General features: G+C 40.3%; 1 long non-coding RNA gene across 2 annotated transcripts in view; it reads left to right on the forward strand.

Moving 5' to 3' along the window:
• The first annotated feature begins 580 nt into the window (after positions 1-580).
• Positions 581-12,858, forward strand: part of LOC103351062 (uncharacterized) — a 28,542-nt gene continuing 16,264 nt past the window's right edge. The window contains exons 1-4 of one of the 2 annotated variants that reach the window (XR_518856.5): positions 581-2,589; positions 3,791-3,925; positions 4,678-4,758; positions 4,904-4,990. This is a non-coding gene — a long non-coding RNA (uncharacterized LOC103351062). The remainder of the gene's footprint in view (positions 2,590-3,790; positions 3,926-4,677; positions 4,759-4,903; positions 4,991-12,858) is intronic. The other variant, XR_016219457.1, reaches the window with a different exon arrangement.

A 12,858-nucleotide genomic window follows, 5' to 3' on the forward strand; every position in this document is an offset into this window, starting at 1 on the left:
AAGTTGCTTATAATGTATCTTCATTTTTTAGTCTCACCTTCATCTGTGCATATATTTTTTAAATTCCTTATGTTTGTTTGTTTATTTATTTATTTATTTTGACACGCAGAGTGGACAGTGAGAGAGAGAGACAGAGAGAAAGGTCTTCCTTTTTGCTGTTGGTTCACCCTCCAATGGCCGCCGTGGTCGGGGCACTGCGCCGATCCGAAGGCAGGAACCGGGTGCTTCTCCTGGTCTCCCATGGGGTTCAGGGCCCAAGCACTTGGGCCATCCTCCACTGCACTCCCTGGCCATAGCAGAGAGCTGGCCTGGAAGAGGGGCAACTGGGACAGAATCCGGCACCCCGACTGGGACTAGAACCCGATGTGCTGGCGCCGCAAGGCGGATGATTAGCCTAGTAAGCCGTGGCGCTGGCCATTCCTTATGTTTATTTACATCTCTCCTCTCCCACTCCTACCTTCACTATGCCCCATCAATCTAGCAGGTATTTCTCTACTCTTTTAGTCTTTTAAAGACCCACCTTTGGCATTGTGGAATCTGCCTATCAAGTTATATATCATTGATTTATGCTTATATTTATTTCTTCATTTTTTTTTTTTTTTTTTTTTTTTTTTTTTTTGACAGGCAGAGTGGACAGTGAGAGAGAGACAGAGAGAGAAAGGTCTTCCTTTTTGCCGTTGGTTCACCCTCCAATGGCCGCCGCTGCAGCCGGCGCACCGCGCTGATCCTGGCAGGAGCCAGGAGCCAGGTGCTTTTCCTGGTCTCCCATGGGGTGCAGGGCCCAAGCACCTGGGCCATCCTCCACTGCACTCCCTGGCCATAGCAGAGAGCTGGCCTGGAAGAGGGGCAACCGGGACAGAATCCGGCGCCCCAACCGGGACTCGAACCCGGTGTGCCGGCGCCGCAAGGTGGAGGATTAGCCTATTGAGCCACGGCGCCGGCTTATTTCTTCATTTTTAAAATTTTGTTGGTTTATCTTATTTTCCTAACTTTGGAAGTTAGACACCCAGGACACTTATTTTAAGTCTTCTTTTGTAATTTATGTTTTTTAGACATTTAAAAAATTTTTATTTACTTATTTGAGCACCCTGAATTTTGAGATACAGATAGAAATAAAGATAGAGATAGAGATGATGGAGATAGAGATAGATAGAGATACAGAGAACTCCAGTTTACTCTTCTGAATGCCCATAAATAGCTTGAGCTTGGCCAGCTGAAGCTGAGATCTGGGAACTCAAATGCCAGTCTCTCATGGGAGGCAAGAACTCAATGACTTGAGCCATCAAGTTTCTGCTACTCCTTAGAATCCTCCTTAGAATCTGTCTGCGTTAGCATGAGTCAGCTAGAGTTAGGAGCCACAGTCAATATTGGAACTCAGGCTCTACAATTTATTTCACAGACATCTCAACTGGCATCTTAACTGCTAAGCCAAATACCCATTTCTTAATTTGTGTTTTAAATAATGTTTTTCTTTTTGCTGTGTCACAGAAGTTTTTATAAATGTTTTTTAAAATTTTCAGTTTTAACAAATTATTGAGGGGTATGTATTTATTTGTTATTAATAACAAATATGCATATTATTTGTACTTAATTGCATTATGGCGCTAAAATGTGATGTGTTATAGTGTCCTCCTTTATTATTAACTTCTGAAAATATTCCTTGTGTTTTAGAGGGGAAAAAAGTGGTTATTTCACTAATTATTGGTTATAGCGTTTTATATATGCCATTCATTTACTTCAAGCTTTTATATGGTCAATACTCACATAGACACTAGTTTTTGTTACTTGTTATCACATAGATGGAAAGAACTGTCCTGAAATTTCTGGTGGTAGATGGGCAGTTTCTGTGTTCTATCAATTTTTACTGTACATATTTTAGGACACACATCTTCTACTGCTTCCCCAGGCCATAGCAGAGAGCTGAATCGTAAGTGGAGCAGCCAGGACTCAAACTGGTGCCCATGTGGGATGCTGGCACTGCAGGCTGCAGCTTTACACTCTATGCACTGCGCCAGCCCGTATCATTGTTTGTTGAAAGGGCATCCAATTTGTCAGAATAGGATTCCTGTAGGGGAGATAATTATGTATTGTCAGCAATGAATAGATGGAAACATTTAAAAATAAGCAATTGTTTTTTGAGATAATTAAATCAAGCTAGTATTGGCTATAGGATTGAGAGAAGGGAATGAACACTTTGAGAAAACAGACTGGGATGAAATACTTGGTTTTATGAAAAATGAATTTTTATGAATATTTTCTTGTATATTGGCAAAAAAATCCCTGAAAGATAAACAGACTTTTGAAATTGTTATGGTATGGCTGAGAGTTTCAGTAAAGATCAAATTTAATGCTTTTTTCAGTTGTTATGCCCAAATAATAAAAATCCATAATTGAAAACTGAAATTACTAAACCTGGTTTTGCTGTCTTCAACAGCCCATTGTACTGGTTGTTGGATTTACTGATGCCAGCAACTTTGTTTTGTTTTGTTTTTCCTGCAGAATTTACATACAGATCTGAAGTTTATTAATTCAGATATAGAGAATTCCAGCTTCGTTTCTTAATGAATTCTTTGTGTTGGTAACTGCTAGGTAAGTATGATGTAATGTAGAAAGCATAGCTAGTAGGACTGGGAGGCCCAAGGTTAGGTTGGAATCCACATCTTTTTATTTGCGTAAATCTGGACAAGTCAGCTAACCACACACACTTCAATTTCTCCATCTTTGACTAGAACATATTAAAAACACTGCCCTGCTTACCTGATAGGACACTTGTGTCCCCACAGTTCTTCCAAGTGAGGAAACTTATGAAATTGTTATAAGATGGTCCCCAACTTAATGATGATTAAACTTAACAGTTTTTTATTTATAATGGTGTGAAAGTGATAGGTGTTCAGTAGAAACCATGCTTTTGATCTTCCCTGGACTGGTGATTTGCAGTGTGATGCTGTGCAGCACAGCTGCTCGAGAGCCATGTCGGGGTGAGGGGAACGCTGACAGACATTCTGCAGGGCACCGTGTTGCTAAGCTGTGGTGTTTGGTAGGTTAAATGTACTTGATGCGCTTCAGCTATGGTTTTCAGCCTGTGAAGTGTTTTTGGGATGTAACCCCACCATACGTCAAGGAATATTTGCTTGTGTACACACTATAAAAAATGTCTTGATGGTGTTTGGGACCTCCGAAGCTGGTGTTCCACAGTACTGATGGCCTTCACACAAATTCTTTAATAATACAAAACTTATGTAGTATTTGGCTTTTTATGCTTTTTCAGGAATTTTATATTTAATATTTATCTTACTCATGAAGTATTTTATTTTCATAACAAGGCATATAAACAACTACCTGATACAAATGTACTTGTTCTTAAATAAATTTTCAAAATTTTCATATTAAGGCACAAGGGTTGTTGAAAAATTGCCTATCTTGAAAAAGAAAGGGAAAATAATTATTCTATATTAAAAATTTTGAAGTCCAATTGTTTTAGAAAATAATAACTTTTTAAATAAAAGCTGCATATCTTTAATTTGTCAATACTGTTGTAGTCTTTATGTCTCTTTAAGGTTTAAAACTTTTAATTACAGATCAAAGTCTTGAATATTGACTAAAGAAATGTTGCTGTTGCATTTATGTTCTTTTGAAAGAATATCTTTACAATGGGAGACCCAGTATTTCTGTAAATAGTTAATTCACACCCATAAGTCATAGGTCATCAGAAGGGTGTCTTTATCCCCAACTATTTTGGAAGGTAGGCAGAACATTCGTACAGTTCCACTTCTCTTCATTTGTCTTATAGATATTCCAAGAAGACTTTCAGCTCTGCGGCTGATAGCCTTGGGATTCCCTCACCCACTGGACAATCTGTTATAGATCAGTCTGGTGTTCTTGTGAAGCCAGGAAATGCTTGCAATAGTCCTAGTGACTGATGATGGTAATTATTTTTGATGATTTATTTATTTATTTGAAAGGCAGAGTGACAAGAATGGAAGGAGAGACACAGAGAGAGGAGAAAAGGGTGGAGAGAGAGAGGTCTTCCATCTTCTGGTTCACTCTCCAAATGCCTGCTACAGTGCAGGCTGGGCCAGGCTAAAGCTAGGAGCCAGAAACTCCATTTGGACTTCCCCTGCGGGTGAAAGGAACCCAAATACTTGGGCCATCAACTGTTGCCTCCCCAGTGCATTAGCTGAAAGCTAGATTGGAAGCAGAGGTGGGGCTTGATCCCAGCATTCTGATGTGGGATGTGAGCTTAATTTGCTGCACCACAATGCCTGCCTCTGCTGATGGCAATTAAATCCCATTCACATGTAACTCAGGAAGCAGATGATACATATTTGTATATAGCGGTAAATGATTCTTGATTAGGGGTGATTTTACCTCCCGGAAGACCATGTCTGGCTTGACCATGTCTGAAAACAGTTTTAATTGTCATAATTGGGGGAGGAGTGCCACTGGCAGCTACCTAGTGGGCAGAGGCCAGGGATACTGCTAAGACCCTACAATGTATAGTACAACTCCCCACAACAAAGAGTTAACTGGCCCAAAATGTCAATAGTGGTGAGTTTCAGAAGGGGACTTCAAAAAGTTCATGGAAAATGGAATTAAAATAAGTTTATTTTGATGCAAAATTAAAAAAAAATCTCTGGATAGTTCTTTTCATAATACACTTTTTCTTTCTTGGCCAAGAAAGAAAGGTCAGAAGATAATAACTAAGAAAGAATGGTCACAGAAGCAGAGAAGAATCTGGACTGGTATCCTGAAAGCCAGGTGAGGAAAGACTGAGTTTGGGAGTGGTCATGTAAGATGTGGACTGTCGGTCTGATGTGTGCTGTGGTGAGGTGATTGTGTGGGTGTCCTGTGTTTGCCTCTCGAGATCCACTTTCTGACTTTTCCATCTTGCTTTGTGTCCAAGCAATGCTGATCATCAGGAGAGATGCCTTGCCCTCTGACATCCATTTGGTTTGGACAATGAGAGACTGAGGAAAAATAGGCAAGCAGGGTAAGAGGGAGCCCAGCTTATTTACTACACCAGCTCTCTATCTTCCGGGCCACGGATGGGCAGGGCCAATGTTTCTCTCTTAAAAGCTAAAGCTTCCTTGGGCCTCTCAGGGCCTGTGGTTTGTAGTCACTCTGTCCTGCTGTTTGTCCTAAACCTTCCCTTGTTAGACTCTTCATTTACCTCCCTTCAGTCATAGCTTTGCTGTCTGCTGTCTGTCTCCTGCCAGGGACCTGCCTGACATAGAGATGTTGCTGATCTTTGTCAGCGCCATTTTTAGTGGAGTAGCTGAGGCTGACAGGAAGAGAAGTAAACAGCAAAAAGGGGAGAAAATTAAGGACATACACTTTTTTTTTTCCCTGCAGTTTGTCAATTAAACGAAGGAACATGCTAAAGAGGATGACCTAGTGAGAATTTTGAAGAACCAGAGACGGTTCTTTTTTTTTTTTTTTTGACAGAGTGGACAGTGAAAGAGACAGAGAGAAAGGTCTTCCTTTGCCGTTGGTTCACCCCACAATGGCTGCCGCAGCCGGCGCACCTCGCTGATCCGAAGCCAGGAGCCAGGTGCTTCTCCTGGTCTCCCATGGGGTGCAGGGCCCAAGCACTTGGGCCATCCTCCACTGCCTTCTCGGGCCATAGCAAAGAGCTGGCCTGGAAGAGGGGCAACTGGGACAGAATCCAGCGCCCCGACCAGGACTTGAACCCCGTGTGCCGGCGCCGCAGGCAGAGGATTAGCCTATTGAGCTGCGGTGCTGGCCTAGAGACAGTTTTTAATTGAGGATGTAAACTTGTTTTTAGGATGTGGATAAGATGCTTATACTCTTGGCTTTCTATAAGAATGAGCTGCACATATGTGGGTTCAACCAACCCGAGGTCAGAATTTTTTTAAAAAATATTGCATCTGGCTCCTGGCTTCAGATCTGCACAGCACACCGACTGTAGTGGCCATTTTGGGGGGGTGAACCAACAACGGAAGGAAGACCTTTCTCTCTGTCTCCCTCACTGTCTAACTCTGCCTGTCAAAAAAAAATATTGCATCTATACTAAACAAGTACTAACTTTTTTGTCTTTGCCATTATTCCCTAAATAATACTGTGTACAACTGATTACATAGCATTTACATTGTAGTAGGCATTATAAATAATCTAGATGTAGGGTGTGCATAGGTTATGTTCAGGAACTACACCATTTAATAGAAGAGATTGAGAATCTGCAGACTTTGGTGTCTGTGGAGGGTCCTGGAAGCAATCCACCATGTACACAGAGGGATGACTGTATAGAGGGAGATGCTAAAATTATATAATATGAGCACAAAAGCTGTGAGATTTGAATGTGACAATATTGTTAAAAGCACACATGGTAGGATCAACCTCCCACAATGAAAATAGATGAGTTACTGTATGTAGAGTAAGGAATTAGGAATATTCATGTCCTGTGGGTTCAGTTTCTTCTGTGACATTGAAAGTGTTTTCATTTATTGAGAACAAAAAGGTTTGGAGGAGACCAAGGAGAATAGTGACAGTTCGGAGACGCTACTGTGGGAAATGGAAGAGGGAGCTGTTTACTGAATGAGCCACATACCCCACTGAAGATCACAGGCAGAAAACTACTATTTCATGAGTAGGACTTACCAGAAAGTGGTTTGGGAACAGAAAACTGAAATGATCAGAAGTTTGGAGATTAAAAAAATTAGGACTTAGGAAGAATAAAGGGATGAGAATATGGCAGGTGCCTGTAGATAGTCATTGATGTCACCTGTTAATCCAGGCTGCGTAGTAAGGACAGAAACCGTGAAAGTGGAGAAAAGGCAGCATCACAAAGCAGAGCTGAACAATTTGTAGCCTTAATGAGCATGTGTCTTGCGAATAAAGGACAGAGAACTGGGAGAGCAAATGGCTGTCATCAGAGGAGAGTATGCTGAAACTGAAGATTTCAAAAAGGGCATTGATAGTGACAGTAAGAGAAAAATGGGATAGATCTTTGAGTGTATATTGGCCAATCAGAAGGGCCTGAGCAGGTATCAGCTTCTTCACTGAACTACTATGTAAGATCTCAAACATTAGCAAGCAGAATATCCCCTATATTTTTTAATTTCAGAAATTTAATTAATTTCAGAATTTAATTTTAATTTCAGAAATTTAATTTCCCATAAGAAAGATGATTATGTCTCATACACCTTTATTACCCTATCCATTATCTAACCTCATTCCTTATATGTGTTAGATACTCAAACATTTGTAGAATATTTGAAAAAGAGAAAAAAATAAAATTTTCATTATAAGAATTTGCTAGATGTATTCAAATAGATAAGTATATGATCATTACTCTGTCATCTGTAATCCATTTGTAGTATCTAACTCCATGCATATCTATTTTTTAAAGATTTATTTATTTATTTGAAAGAGTTACACAGAGAGAGGAGAGGCAGAGAGAGAGGTCTTCCATCCGATGGTTCACTCCCCAATTGGCTGCAACAGCTGGAACTGCACCAATCCGGAGCCAGGAGCTACTTCTGGGTCTCTCACATGGGTACAGGGGCCCAAGGACTTGGGCCATCTTCTACTGCTTTCCCAGGCCACAGTAGAGAGCTGAATCGGAAGTGGAGCAGCTGGGTCTCGAACCGGCATCAATATGGGATGCCGGCGTTTTAGTCCAGGGTGTTAACCTGCTGCGCCACTGTGCCGGACCCCATGCACATCTATTAAAAATCACAATAACTAACATTTGAGTAATTAGTGTCAGGTACTGTTCCCAATAGTTGGCATGATTTACTTTTTTCCGCCACAGCAACTCAGTCTGCCATTATTATCCTTTATAGACAAGGAAACAGAGATACAGAGAGGTTAACTAATTTTTTTACCCAAGGTCCCAAGTTAGGAAGTGGATTCCAACCTAAGATGTCTGCCAACAGTGCTCGAGATACTGACTGTCTCTGTACGGCAGATATGTAGACACACAAATACGGATGCATGCATCATCTGTTGCTTGTTTAAATGTCAGTTTTCTTCATCGTGAGCTCCCAGAGGTCAGGGACACTCATGGTACATTACAGCTTATCAGTACATATTCTGTGAACAAATGAATGAATGAGCTTCTCAACTTACAAAATAAATTTGCTATTCCTTACTAATTTTCCTGTTATTTTACAACCAACACTCTTGGCTTTTCTTTCAAGCCTATTCCAGTTGTTATTTGGGTGGTTTGTTCTGAGACATGTTATAACATTGTAAACCTTTACATTTAAAACTTCATTCTTCTGCTGAACAAAAATGAACTATTCCTTTCCTCCTACCAAATAAAATAGTGGATTAAGTGTTTACATCCAAGATTTCTGCAGCAGTGGCTTCAGATGTTCTAGTCAAGTCCTGCCTTTTGTGTAACTCTTACGGGTGAGTGTTACGATCAAAGCTTCACTCTGGCATCCCTTAGTCACCAAGTGCTTATTTTGAGGATGGTTGCTATCATCACTTACTCTCCATACAGGAGCCACCTAGTTACTTTTGTTTTGACAATTATGGGTTAAATACATTCCTGGGCTTAATCTTGCTTAATCTTGCTAGCTCTATTCTAAATTAAGGCATGGTGGAAATATCTTATAAAAGTAAAGCTTTCTTCTAGCAGGAATCTTTCAAAGCACTCATTTTTATTCTTCTTTTCCTTATATAAGAGTTTTCTTTCACTGTCTAATTTGTTTTTACTACTCTGCAGCTTTCAATAAAATTGTATTCTGAATTCTTCAAATTCTTAAAGTATTGTTCTCTTTTGAGATCTATGATTATCCTACCTTACAGCCTTGCCACTACCCTTTTAAGTGTTTACTTCCAGTCCACACAATTAATTATCAATTTAAGATGTTCTACTGTGTTTTTGAATTATAACTATCTCATACAGAGACACCGTTTTATGTTATAGTTTTAAAGTCCAGTCATTAGCAAAAACTCTATAAAGGATTAATACTCTTGTTGGCAGTTATTTGGTAGGAGAAAACATATTGGATTATTTTTAAACATTCCTTGCCTATCCCCCTCCTAGCAGTTTTCCTCTATGTGATACACCTGTTTCTCATTAACTTTCAAATAGGCCAAAGTATATTTAAAATGCCTTTCCAAATTTATAAAGAGGAAAAGAGGATGGGGCTTTAGATTCATGAACAAAACTACCCAGTGACCATATGTTGGAGAATGGTCAATGTAAGCTAGTCATAATTAAGGATTTTGTCTTATCCATTTTGTATCACTAATATCTAGTACAATTGCATAAATTCTTCTTTCCATTTCTTTTTGTCCTTTTTTCTTCCCTTCTTCCACTTCAGACATAGGATTTTGGAGAAAGAGGTAGAGCTGGACATATGAATTTGAGAGTAGTCTGAATCAAAATGATATTTCAGACTATGGAATAGAGAAATCTACGTAGAGTAAGGCTTTAGCAAAGTCAGCACAGGGAACTTAGAAGGAACAATCAGTAGAATAGAAGTCAGACAAGCTTTGTGTTGCCAAGAAACAAAAACAACAACAACAATGACAATGAAATAGTCAACTCTGTTACATGCTAGTAGAAGAGGGAATAAAATAAGGAACAATAATTGTCGTCATGTTTTTTAAACTATTATTTATTTGAAAGGCAGAGTCACACACACACACACACACACACACACAAGAATGACAATGACAGTCTTCCATCTGCTGGTTGACTCCTCAATGGCCGCAACAGCGGGGCTGGGCTAGACCGAAGCCAGGAGCCAGGAGCTTCTTCCAGGTTTCCCACACAGGTGCAGGGCACATTAGCAGGGAGCTGTATTGGAAGTGGAGCAGCCTGGACTTGACCAAGCAACCATATGGGATCCTGGCTTCACAGGTGATGGCTTAACCCTCTGCACACTGTCTCCACCCACTTCTCCTCCAACAACCCCCATTATGTTAGGACCTAGTGAATGTGTGGAGCTAATAAACTGAGACTGTGAAAAACTGAAGGTGCGGGAGAGAACTCACCGGCAAAGACTTCTTGGAAAAGACTCCAGAAGCACAGGCAGTCAAACCAAAATTAACAATTGGGATTGCATCAAATTGAGAAGTTTCTGAACAGCAAAAGAAACAGGTGAGTGAAGAGGCAACTGACATAATGGGAAAAAATATTTGCAAACTATGCTACAGATAAAGGATTAATAACCAGGATCTACAAAGAGATCAAGAAACTCCACAACAACAAAACAAACAACCTACTTAAGAGATGGCCCAAGGTCATGTCAATAGACATTTTTCTTTTTTAAAGTTTTATTTATTTATTTTTTGACAGGCAGAGTGGACAGTGAGAGAGAGACAGAAAGAAAGGTCTTCCTTTTGCCGTTGGTTCACCCTCCAATGGCTGCCGTGGCCGGCGCACCGCGCCTATCCAAAGGCAGGAGCCAGGTGCTTCTCCTGGTCTCCCATGGGGTGCAGGGCCCAAGCACTTGGGCCATCCTCCACTGCACTCCCAGGCCACAGCAGAGAGCTGGCCTGGAAGAGGGGCAACTGGGACAGAATCCGGCGCCCCGACCGGGACTAGAACCTGGTGTGCTAGCGCCGCCAGGCAGAGGATTAGCTGTCAATAGACATTTGTCAAAAGAGGAAATCCAAATGGCCAACAGGCACATGAAAAAATGTTCAAGATCACTAGCAATCAGGGAAATGCAAATCAAAACCACAATGAGGTTTCACCTCACCCCGGTTAGAATGGCTCACATTCAGAAATCTACCAACAACAGATGCTGGCGAGGATGTGGGGAAAAAGGGACACTAACCCACTGTTGGTGGGAATGCAAACTGGTCAAGCCACTATGGAAGTCAGTCTGGAGATTCCTCAGAAACCTGCATATAACCCTACCATACAACCCAGCCATCCCACTCCTTGGAATTTACCCAAGGGAAATTAAATTGGCAAACAAAAAAGCTGTCTGCACCTTAATGTTTATTGCAGCTCAATTCACAATAGCTAGGACCTGGAATCAACCTAAATGCCCATCAACAGTAGACTGGATGAAGAAGTTATGGGACATGTACTCTAGAGAATACAGCACTAAAAAAACAATGAAATCCGGTCATTTGTAACAAAATGGAGGAATCTGGAAAACATCATGCTGAGTGAAATAAGCCAGTTCCAAAGGGACAAATATATGTTCTCCCTGATCGGTGACAACTAACCAAGCACCAAAAAGGAGACCTGTTGAAGTGAAAGGGATACTATGAGAAACAGTGACTTGATCAGCCCTTGTCATGACTGTTGATATACAACTTAATACTTTATCCCTTTTAGTATTTTTTTGTTCTACTTAATACTATTGATTGAACTCTATAATTAACACACAATTATTCTTACATGTTTAAATTTAACTGAAAAGTGATCTCTGTTAAATATAAGAGTGGGAATAAGAGAGGGAGAAGATGTACAATTTGGGACAAGCTCAAGCTGACTTGCCCCAAATGGTAGAGTTAGAAACGTGCCAGGGGATTCCAATTCAATCCCATCAAGGTGGCATGTACCAATGCCATCTTACTAGTCAAAGTGATCAATTTCTGTTCACAATTGATCATACTGATAGGTCTAAGAGTCAAAGGGATCACACAAACAAGACTAGTGTCTGCTAATACTAACTGATAGAGTAAAAAAGGGAGAGAACGATCCACCATGGGAAGCGGGATACACAGCTTACTCATAGAATGGCAGATGTCCTAAACAGCACTCTGGCCCCAGAATTAGCCCTTAAGGCATTTGGATCTGGCTCAAGAATCCATGAGAGTATTTTAGGCATGGAAAGCCAAGACACTCTGGCAAAAAACAAACAAACAAAACACAACTAAATTAAAGATCTCTGTGAGTGAGATCCCAGTGGAAAGAACGGGCCATCAAAGAAGGAGGTACCTTTCTCTGAAGGGAGGAGAGAACTTCCACTTTGACTGTGACCTTGTCAAAATAAGATTGAAGTTGGCGAACTCAGAAGGCTTCCACAGCCTTGGCAACTCATGACAAGATTATCAGGTGATTACTGCTGCCATAAACAAAAGTGTCAATTTGTTAAGTCAACAACAGGAGTCACTGTGCACTTACTCCTCATGTAGGATCTCTGTCCTTATTGTGTTGTTCAATGTGAATTAATGCTATAACTAGTACTGAAACAGTATTTTACACTTTATGTTTCTGTGTGGGTGCAAACTTGAAATCTTTACTTAATATATACTAAGTCAATCTCCTGTATATAAAGAGAATTGAAAATGAATCTTGATGTGAATGGAATGTGAGAGTGAGCAGGAGATGGGAGGGTAGCGGGTGGGAGGGAAGTTATGGGAAGGGGGAAGCCACTGTAATCCATAAGCTGTACTTTGGAAATTTATATTTATTAAATAAAATTGAAAGAAAAAGAGAAAAAAAATCACCAAAAAATCACCACAAAGCCCAGATTGGAGTGGGAGGAAAAAAATTGGAAGTTGGAATAAAGATGGAACTTAGATACTTCTTTTGAAAAATGGAATTTTAAGGGAGAGCAGGGAAGGGAATAATGGCTGGCAATTTTAAATCATGGGCTGAAATATTCTAAATAGTTGGCTATTTAAAAATTCATTTTCCCCCCAAAGAAATCTTTTATTTAAGGAGTACAAATTTCATAAGTAGAATTTTAGGAATATAGTGATTCTTCCCACCATACCCACCCTCCCACCCCCACTCCCATCCCACCTCTCCTCTCCCATTCCCAGTCCCATTCCCCATTAATATTCATTTTCAATTAACTTTATACAAGAAGACCAACTCTATACTAAGTACAGATTTCAACAATTTGCACACAGACACACACACAGCTTAGAACAATAAAAGTCCATGTATAAGTCAGTATGAGTAATGCA

Source organism: Oryctolagus cuniculus, chromosome 13, assembly GCF_051225735.1.
Source record: "Oryctolagus cuniculus isolate XC-2025 breed Fujian yellow rabbit chromosome 13, ASM5122573v1, whole genome shotgun sequence".
NCBI classification, from domain to species: Eukaryota; Metazoa; Chordata; class Mammalia; order Lagomorpha; family Leporidae; genus Oryctolagus; species Oryctolagus cuniculus.